The following is a 10,613-nucleotide window of genomic DNA, read 5'->3' as shown; positions in this document are numbered from 1 at the left end:
TGTTTTCGTCTGTTTGTTTTCTTTTTGAGACAGGGTCTCCCTGTAGCCCCAGCTGACCTGGAACTCACTATGTAGACCAGGCTGGCCTTGAACTCACAGAGATCCGTCGGCCTCTGCCTCCCAAGTGCTGCGACTACAGGCGTGTGCCACCATGCCCGGCTGAATCTATTTTTTAAGGAAATTGGAAATCAGAGCCGAATGGGGAGACTCGAGCATCACTAGCTGTGTGCCAGGCTCTCAGCCCAGAGCTGCTGATACAGGGCTGCAGGGTGGAACTGAGGCTTCAGGGTAGAGCCTGCTGCTTTGGGAAGACATGACAGAGGTGGGCTCCCTCTTGTAAAAGAGAGAAAGGCTCCCTGGGAGTTTCCTCTCTGTACATTGCCTCTGCTGTAGATGTCTGCCGCATGGTTTAGCCCAGAGCAGCAGAGTGGGGAGAGGATGTTCCAGAGACCCCATAGGCTTTGGCGTTTACCTCCCAGTCCCTTCTCTCATCTCTTCTAAGATACATGTTACCAAAGGACTCCAATGTACAGCTTGTGAACTGGTTCCCAGGAAACAAAAAGCCATGCCCATGTTAAAGATTCTGCTAGGCTGTGGACTGATTAGAACTTCATTGTGGAGAGTTGGAATGTTGCAAGTCCAGAGTCCCATTATCTTGAATCATCTTTAGTCCCCTGAACAGCCAGCCATTGCCCATTTGTGTCTGACCTGACATCCTTGTGGCTGACAGGTAAAACCTTCTGGGGTGTATTAACAGCCCTGTAGCTTCCACCAGCCCCAGAGCTCAGGTTCTCATCAGTATCTGAGGCCTGTTGCAGAGGTCTCCTGCTTTGCTGTGACCTGCCTGCCTGGTGCTTCCACTAATGTGTTTGAAAAGTGCCTTGATTCCTGACTTTGTTCTGTTCCTATAAAAACTCATGAAACTGCTACCACATTGGAAGTGGTATTTGGGGCAAGCCCAGCGTATGTTTCTGGACCATGGTCAGGTCTCTTCTCTAGAATAAACTGTCTCTTGTTCCCTTTGACACGGGAACTGTGTGGGATGGACAAGCTCTGCCCGTGGTTGCTGTGCTCAGCTTCCTTCCAGGCTCCTGTCCAAAGCCCAGCTGTTCCAGTTTTGAAGCTGCCTCAGTTTCTGCCATCCCCCTTTCCAGTTCTCCTGGCTGTGCTTTGCTTGGAGATGAGATCTGGATACAGGACCCTGGCCAGCCTGCAGCTTCCTACCCAGCTCAGGCTGGCCTCAAACTCATGGCGCTCTACCTGCATCAGCCTCTTGAGTTTACCGTTCCGTTTTCCCTGCAGTACGTCTCTGCAGTGTGTCACATTCCATCCACTCTGAACGTCTTCCCCTCACTCCCACTTACAGCCCCTCCTTCTGGATGCTGTTGCTCCGTGTCTGGCTGCCCACGTCCCACCGAGTGCCCTTGACCACCTCTGTCCACTGGCACCTGCTGACTGCCCTTTTCCACTTCTGTCCACTGGCACACCTCTGACTGCCCCTGACCACTCTCATCCATACAACTGAGAGGAATCCTGTAGCTTCACGTGATCTCTTTTCTCTCCATTATAAGCAGGATCCTTACTTTTCTGAACGGCCTGCTAAATTTCAATGTCCTGTACAAGTCCTGCTTAAATGGGTTATGTCAGTGGGTTTCCCAACAGACCTGTGCCCTGGGTGTTTGTATAGTTGAGGAAACAGAGGCACAGAGAGATTAAGCAGCTTGCATAAGGTCATTCTGCTCAGAGAAACAGGACAGCCAGGGTTCAGACCTTGGGGGCTCCAGAGCTTGACCAGGGCTCCATCCTACCTCTGTCCCAGCACTGCCCTCCCTTGTCATAAATGAGATGGATCATGAATGTCTCTGCCTAATCCCTCCAGAGACAGGCGGTAGTCCCGCATGAGTGCAAGTAGATGTGGTAAATGCCTTTCCTTTCCTGTCTGCGGTTTGGCAAAGTCACAGGTGTTGGCCTGGAACCCGTGCTGCAGAAGCTGTGGGGTCGCGGTGAGACAGCCCGCCGGGGAGGCGCATTGGGGGAGTGCCCTCTGCTCTGACCAGCCTGGGCTGAGCACGACCGGCTCGGCTTTAAGGAGCGCAGGAACTTTGGGTGACCGGTCTCTGGTGACTGATCTCTGGGTGACTGATCTCCTCCGGGCGGCGGATCTCCTCCAGGCAGCGGATCTCCTCTGGGTGACTGATCTCTGGGTGACCGATCTCCTCTGGGCGGCTGATCTCCGGGTGGCCGATCTCCGGGTGGCCGATCTCTGGGTGGCCGATCTCCTCTGGGCGGCTGATCTCTGGGTGGCCGATCTCCTCTGGGTGACCGATCTCTGGGTGGCCAATCTCCTCTGGGCGGCCCATCTCCGGGCGGCCGATCTCTGGGCGGCCCATCTCCGGGTGGCCGATCTCTGGGTGGCCGATCTCTGGGTGGCCGATCTCCTCTGGGTGACCGATCTCTGGGTGGCCGATCTCCTCTGGGCAGCTGATCTCCGGGTGGCCGATCTCCGGGTGGCCGATCTCCTCTGGGTGGCCGATCTCCTCTGGGTGGCCAATCTCCTCTGGGCGGCCCATCTCTGGGTGGCCGATCTCTGGACGGCCCATCTCCGGGTGGCCGATCTCTGGGTGGCCGATCTCCTCTGGGTGACTGATCTCTGGGCGGCCGATCTCCTCTGGCCTCCTGTGCAGGCTGCTGCGCCTGGAACGCCATAAATCGCAGGGGATCGGAAAGCCAAGAGCTGCGGCAGGCGCTGCTGTCTGACCGCCGAGGTCCCTCATCCAGCGCCCTGGACGGGACAGCCAAGGGGACGGTCACCTTCCCGCTCAGAGACGCTCAGCTGGGACAGTCAGGTCCCAAGTCGGCAGAGGCCATCGACTGAGCACAGTCAGAGCTGCCAAGGGCTGACGTCACAGGGGACCTGGCTGCTGACGCCACCGGCAGGACCCGGCCGAACTCCTATCCTTCCTTCGCGGTGGGGCAAGTTGCTGTGACGCAGCTACCACGCCACGGGCGCCATTCTCTGGTGTCCTAACCCCTTCCGAGAGATGCAGCAATGCACGCTGCACCGACCAAGCAGCGGGGACCAGCCCCAGGGAGGGGCGGAGCGTGGCCTAGCTCTGGGCTGGGAGTCGGCGGCTCTGTCTGGCGCACGAGGGAAAAGCACGAGGGAAAACCGCGTCCCTGCGACCCAGAGCTCACTCTGGCTGCTTTCAGAATCTAATTCTTAGAATCGGCTATCTGAAAAAATAAGATATCTGCCCATGTTTAGATTTTAAACCCTTTAAAAGGTATAGAAGCCAGATGTGGGGTGTACACCTGTAATCCCAGCACTCAGGAGGTAGATGCAGGGGTATCCTTAACTATTGGGAGTTTGAGGCCAGTCTAAGCTACATGAGTCTCAAAAGTAAAGTAAAATAAAATAAAATAAAAAACTAGACAACCTGTAATCCCAGCACTCAGGAGGTAGATGCAGGGGTATCCTTAACTATTGAGAGTTTGAGGCCAGTCTAAGCTACATGATTCTCAAAAGTAAAGTAAAATAAAATAAAATAAAAAACTAGACAAAAAAATGGCATAGAGCCCAAGCAATGGTGGGGGCAGGGATTGAAACTCAGTGATAGAGCAGTTACCTGGCATATATGATGCCTTGGGCTCTACCCCTGCATGTAACACACACACAGACATAGGTACAGACACACAGACAGATAGACACTCACATATACATACACAGATACAGACACTCAGGTACAGTTTTCCAGAAAGGGAGCTTCATCTTTGGAGAAGAATTAGAATTCAAGAAAAGGAAGAAAAGAGCTTGCTTGGTGCATGTGTGTGTGTATGTGTGTGTCTATGAGTATGTGACTGGTGTGTGTCTGTGAGATGTGATTGTGTGGTGTGTATGTACATATAAGTGTATATATATGTTTATGTGCATATTTGTGTGGTGTGTGGTATGTGTGTTGTATGTCTATGATGTCTATGGTGTTTCTAAAGAGGTTTAACTGAGGAAGAGCCACCCTGCATGTGGGTGGCATCATTCCATAGATGGGTTCTGGAGTGACTAGAAAGAGAAAGAGGAGAGGGCTGCATGCCAGCATTCCCATCTCAGCTCCCCGTTTTCTGATCTGCCCAGTTGTGAGCAGGCAGCCTCAGACTCCCACCGCCACACCTTCCCATCCACAATAGACTGAATTTTCTGAACTTCGAGCCATCATAAACCCTTCCTCCCTTTAGCTGCCTTTTGTCAGGCATTTTGTCACAGTAACAGGAGTACTTATTACAAGCTGAGGGAGCAGGAAGTGCTGACCAAGCAGGAGAGGTGACACTGTGTCTGCAGAGAACAGCCTATCAAGATGGCCCAATGGGGGAAGACATGATAGCACTCGGAGGAGAAAGAGAAGGCGGGAATTTAAGGGAGGAAGGGTTAATTCTGATGCACAGTTCCAGGGTACAGCTCATCAGGCTGGGAAGGTGTGGTGGCAGGCTCATGAGGTGGCTGGTCACATAGCATCTGCAGTCAGGAAGCAGAGAGAGGCACACGCTGGTGCTCAGCTCAGGTTCTCCTTTATTAGCAGTGTGGGCCCTCAGGCCATGAAAAGGTGTCTCCCATAGGCAGGGTGGGTCTTCCTACCTCAATCTAATCTAGAAAAATCCCTCACACACAGAGGTTTCTTTCCATGGATATGCTAAATCACATCTAGTTGACAGTTGACCATCACTGCCCTTTCCCAGTGGTTCTAAAACAGGCCCTTAGTTTCTCTGACCATGTTCCTATCCAAGACGCTGCCTCCTCGCTCTTGGATCTAGACTTGACTTCTCTGACCAAGTGTGTGATGGAAAAGATGTTATGTAACTTCTGAGCTGCGTTATAAAGTACTGTGAGGTAGCCCCCTTGTTCGCTGGGATGGTTGTGTTGGGAAACCCAGGGTGCTGCCTAGGAAGCCAGTGTTACACAGAAGAGGCTGTGGTGCAGGCCTTCTGGCCAGAAGCTGAGCTCTCAGCTGCGTCTGTGCCTGTCTAAGCTACTTTCTTGTTGCTCTGGTAAAATACCCTGACAAAAGCAACTTAAGGGAGGAAGGGTTTGTTGGGTTACCGTCCCCATGATGGAAGGTGTGGTGACAGGAGCAGGAGGCAGGAGGTCACAGCACATCTCTACTCCGGAGGCAGAAAGAGAACAGGAAGTGAGGCTGGCCCAGAAAGAAAGCTCAAGGCCCGTGTCAGTGACCTACTTTCTCCAGCAAGGCTCCACTTCCTGAAGGTTCCATAACCTCCCCAAACAGCACCACCAGCTGGAGACCAAGTGTTCAAACACAGGAGCCTGTGGGGGATGTGCCTCATTCAAACCACAGTACCATGAAAGCCACCTTGAATACTCTACTCAGCCCAAAGTGCTGATACCACAGGCTGAAACGCTCTGTAAGACCTGGGGAGAAATGTCCAGTGGGCCTTTGCAGTTCTCTCTCTCTCTCTCTCTCTCTCTCTCTCTCTCTGTCTCTCTCTCTCTTTCTCTCTCTCTCTCTTCATGTGTGCATATGCATGTCAAGGCCAGATGTCACCCTTGGGTGCTGTCCCTCAGGCAGCACCCACCTTTTGTGCTTTTCATGCTTTGTCTCTCGCTGGCCTGGAGCTCGCTGGTTGTAGGCTGACTGTCCAGTGAGCCCAGTGTCTGCCTCCCAGGACTGGGCTTGCAAGTGTGTACTCCAACACACAACTTTTTTGGATGTGAGTTCTTGGGATTGAGCTCTGATCCTCCCCCTTGTGTGGCAAGGAGTTTACCAGCCAAGCTATCTCTGCTGCTTTTCTAACTTGAAAAATCATGACCAAAATAAATGGCTGCTTTAAACTGCTCAGTTTGGCGATAATTATTTAGAGAAATAGAAAAGGTGAGTCAAATTTTCCACAGGTACCTGTTCCCCTGTAACCGGGCCAGGCCCCTCTTAATGTGTTCATACAGAAATGGACTCTTTTTCTTGTCCTGTCTGCGGTCACCAACTCCTCAGTACAGTTTCTTGGTCCTCTCTCTTTCCTCACTGGTCTGGAATTTTGTGAGGAGGGAGCCATGTCTTCATGCATCTGAGAGTTGTAAGATTTAGGGATAAGCTGACTGCACATATCGTGATTTTTACTAGCCGCGGTGGACTGGTACTAATCATAAGGCATAGCATGTGCAGGTGGCGCTCTTGAGCTCTCCAGGAAACATGGAAGGACCCCAGCCCCTTCTCCTTCCTTTGAGATGCACACAGCTTGTATTTCTATTCTCAGGTTTGTCTCACGGCTGCAGAATTGCTGCCTTAGCTCCAGGTACCGTAGCTGCGTTCAGTATCGCGACAGACGGGAACTACAAGGACTGAATTTTTCTCTTCCTGTGAAGTCTGTCATGTTTTTTTTTAGAAAGAAAGCCTCCATCAGACTTTTCTGTCTGTGTCACTGATCAAATCTGAGCCTCGTGTTATGCAGGAAAAATCTGACGTGGCAAGCTGAGGGAGACCATCCTTACGAGAGCCTGCTTGTGAGGTCTTCTTCTGACTGTCATCTGAGAACTTGACATTTGACTTTTCTCTGAAGAGTTAGGACGGGGGAGGTACCGAGTCTTTTTGTTTTGTTTTGTTTTTGTTTATTTGCTTTGTTTTTTTAAATTTTATTTATTATTTTTACTTTATGTGTATGTGTGTGTTGCCTGCATGTAGGTAAGTGCACCCGTGTCATGCAATGCCCATGGAGGTCAGAAGAGGCTGTTGGATCCCCTGGAACTGGAGTTATGGACAGTTGTTAGCTGCCATGTGGGTGCTGGGATTCGAACCCGGGTCTTCTGCAAGAACAGTCAGTGTTCTTAACTGCTGAGCCATCTCTCTAGCCCCTGCTTTGTTTTTTGACACAGGCTCTGGCTGTGTAGTCCAGGCTGCCCTCAACTTCACTGTGTTCCTCCTACGTCAGTCTCCTAGGGCTGAGGTGGAAGGTATGTACTACCACACCTGGCCGTAGCCTATTTGCCCCTAGGCTACCTCCTGTCTTCCCATGTGTCCCCTCACGATGGAGACAGGATAAAGAAGCTGGTGTGTGGAGTTCCTAGATTTCAGCTGTGTCACGTCTCTTTGCTAATTCTACTGTAATGCACCATCTTCATAGGTATCTGCATAGACTCATCAAGTTTTTCACGATCGCTGAAATACCACAGAATATGGGCTCAGTGCTAACCCCACAATAATGAAACAGGAGTCGGAAGAATTACAATGAAGGTCAGGCCAGCATAGTTCATCCTTTTGGTCTGGGGAGGGGTCTTCTGCTCCATCAGAACACAATTTGAAGTTCTGGGATTGATTGGGAGGGTGATGCTGAATTAAGGAGTGACACTGGGTGATTACAACAGTTTCTGACACTTAGAAAGTGTAGGTATAGAGAGACCAGGGAAGTGTAGGTAGAGAGAGACCAGGGAAGTATAGGTAGAGAGAGACCAGGGAAGTGTAGGTAGAGAGAGACCAGGGAAGTGTAGGCAGACACAGACCAGGGAAGTGTAGGTAGAGAGAGACCAGGGAAGTGTAGGTAGAGAGAGACCAGGGAAGTGTAGGTAGAGACAGACCAGGGAAGTGTAGGTAGAGAGAGACCAGGGAAGTGTAGGTAGAGACAGACCAGGGAAGTGTAGGTAGAGAGAGACCAGGGAAGTGTAGGTAGAGACAGACCAGGGAAGTGTAGGTAGAGAGAGACCAGGGAAGTGTAGGTAGAGACAGACCAGGGAAGTGTAGGTAGAGAGAGACCAGGGAAGTGTAGGTAGAGACAGACCAGGGAAGTGTAGGTAGAGAGAGACCAGGGAAGTGTAGGTAGAGACAGACCGGGGAAGAGGATGAACTGGAAGGACCCAGATTTTGAGCTTGGGCATCATTTGTTCCAAAGCCCAGGTGTTGCCTTTCTGTCATCTGGCTGGTCCCCCTCCTTACTTTTGCTCTTTTGAATAAAGTTAATAGAGACTGTCATCTTGGTGGGATTTAGGGTCACCACAAAACAACCCTCAGGGCATATCTGTGAGGGATTACTTAGGTTAACTGAAGTGGGATGACCTACCCTGACTGTGGGAAGCACATTCCATCCCATGGGCTGGGGTCCTGGACATCATGAAAAGGAGGATGTGAGCTGCGCACTAGCATTCATCTCTCTCTGCTTCCTGCCTGTGATTACAATATGAGCAACGACTTCACACTCCTGCCACCATGCCCTCCCTGCGGCGAAGGACTGTATCCCCCAGAACTGTGAATGACTGCATCCCCCAGAACTGTGAAGGACTGCATCCCCCAGAACTGTGAGCCAAAATAAACCCGTCTTCCATTAAGTTGCCTCTTGTCAGATATTTGGTCACAGAGTGCTGTTGGGAGGATCGTGTAGGAGGCTTTTACAAGTCCAAACACTGCGCAGATGGGCACATTCCCTGTGTTCTGTATGCAGTGCACAGGGAACATGTGTTCTGTTCACTTGGAAAGTGGCACAGAGCCTGCTTCTTGCCTCTCTAGCGTTGTATCTGGAGTGTGTGTTTTGGAAGCCCTGCTGTGTTGGGTTTGGGTGGGAATCGTAGCCAGTTTTCTCAAATGCTTCCCACGTCAAGGCAGCAGCTTCTTGCTTTTCTCACCCTTGTGTTGTACATGCGGCTCTTCACTAGGAAGGATCAAGGTTTTACAGACAGCACTTTGCTTGATTGAGATACTGGGGACATTGCCCAACAGGGCTCAGTGGGAAGATGGGGGCGCAGTCAGCCTGCCTGCTGATGTGATGGGAGCACATGAATCAGGGACCTTCCGTAAGTGATGGCTCCTACGCTGACTGAGCCCTAGACACAACACTCAGCATTCAGGAGAGGTTTACCTCGGCCTCTTGCTGAGTTTGTTGTGGTCTCCTATAATAACAAGTTTGTTTTAGGCATGTATGAGTGAGAAAGATCATATCATTCTGATTCATTGAAAATCAATTCCAAGAATGACCTCAGGTTTAAAGCAATCTAAAACCCTAGTTTACAGATAGAGAAAATAAGATCTTGAAGGACAAGGGCTTGTCCAGTGTCACAAAGGAAATTAGCATCTGTCCTGGTCAGCTTTGTCAGCTTGACACAGCCTGGAGTCACAGAAGAAGGGAGTCTCCACTGAGTGATTTCCCAGCTTGGATCGACTCGCCGGTGTCTGTGGGGGATTTTCTTGATTGTTAATTGCTATCGGAGGGCCCAGCCCACGGTGGGAAGCACCGTTCCTAGGCAGGTGGTCCTGGGCTGCATAAATTTTAACTGGGGCTGGACAGATGAATCAGTAGTTAAGAACACTGGTTGCTCTTGCAGAGGATTCATGTTAAATTCCCAGCATCCACATGATAGCTAACAGCCATCCATAACTCCAGTTCTAGGGGATCTGACACCCTCTTCTGACTTCCATGGGCATTTCATGGTATGGGTACACTTACATACATGCAGCCAATACACTCATTCACATATAAGAAAAAATAATTTAACTGAGCATGGGCTAGCAAGTTAGCCAGCAAGCCCCGTTCCTTCATAACTTCAGCTTCAAGTTCTTTCCTGAGTTCCCACCCTGACTACCCTGAGGCCTATGACCTGGAAGTGTAAACTAAGTTTCCTTCCTGCCCCTAAGTTGTTTTTGGTCAGAGTGTTTTATCACAGTAACAGAATCAATACATGAACAGTGTCAGAGCCACGACGTGGAACCAGGTCTCCTGACTCTTGAGTGCTTACGTTCCCCTGCGTGTCAGAGCCTACGTATAGCATGGGAAGGATCAGGCTCACATAGGTTTTTCTTTTAAGGCAATTTTAGAGGTAGATCTGCATTTTGATCTTACAGAAACATGTGAAAGATGTTAAGAGGAGTCAGTAGGATTTGAGGTCACTTCTTATGACTCTAAAGTCTTTTTATACTCCTGTGGACAGTGAGGATTTAATCCATGACAAAGCTGTCACAGCTCCTCTTAGATGGCTTTTACCTGTAATGAACAGAAACCCCACAAAGATTAGGTAATTCATCAGGCGTTATAAGCACAATGGGAACAGAGGAGCTCCACAGTTGAAGAATTTGATGATTTAATGACATTAGCAGAGATGTCAATATAGAGACCAAAGTCCAAAAATGGAAGCTAAATCCCACACTTTAACAATCAGGTCATGACCGACCATGACTGACCCTTAGTGATCTTTGATGTCTCACGTAGACGTCTGGAGCCTTCCAGAAGGACCCCATGGTACCTTACACAAATGGCCAGTCTCAGGAAAGATAGTGCAAGCTGTGACATGTACTGCTCTACGAGATAAGGGGTCTGCCCGTCCTCAGATCTAGGCTCACACAAGAATCCCGTGATGACAAAATCAAGTAACCGCCTGTAACTCTAGGAAAGAACTTGCAGGCGCTCCGTGGCACACTTCCAGTTTACCTCAGTCAACTTTGATTTGTGCCTTTGCTACGTTCTTTCTGGTGACTGCCTCACTGGGCTGCCCCATGCAGCTCCATCTGTCAGGATTCCCTTTATGATCACACAAGGTTTAAATGAGCAAAGTGGCTTTAGTGACCAAGAGGCTCCTCTCTCTCTCTCTCTCTCTCTCTCTCTCTCCCTCTCTCTCCCCTCTCTCCCCTCTCCTT

This window comes from Nannospalax galili, unplaced genomic scaffold (genome assembly GCF_000622305.1).
Source record: "Nannospalax galili isolate Female #2095 unplaced genomic scaffold, S.galili_v1.0 scaffold706, whole genome shotgun sequence".
NCBI classification, from domain to species: domain Eukaryota; kingdom Metazoa; phylum Chordata; class Mammalia; order Rodentia; family Spalacidae; genus Nannospalax; species Nannospalax galili.
Note: the sequence above shows the minus strand (reverse complement) of the source record.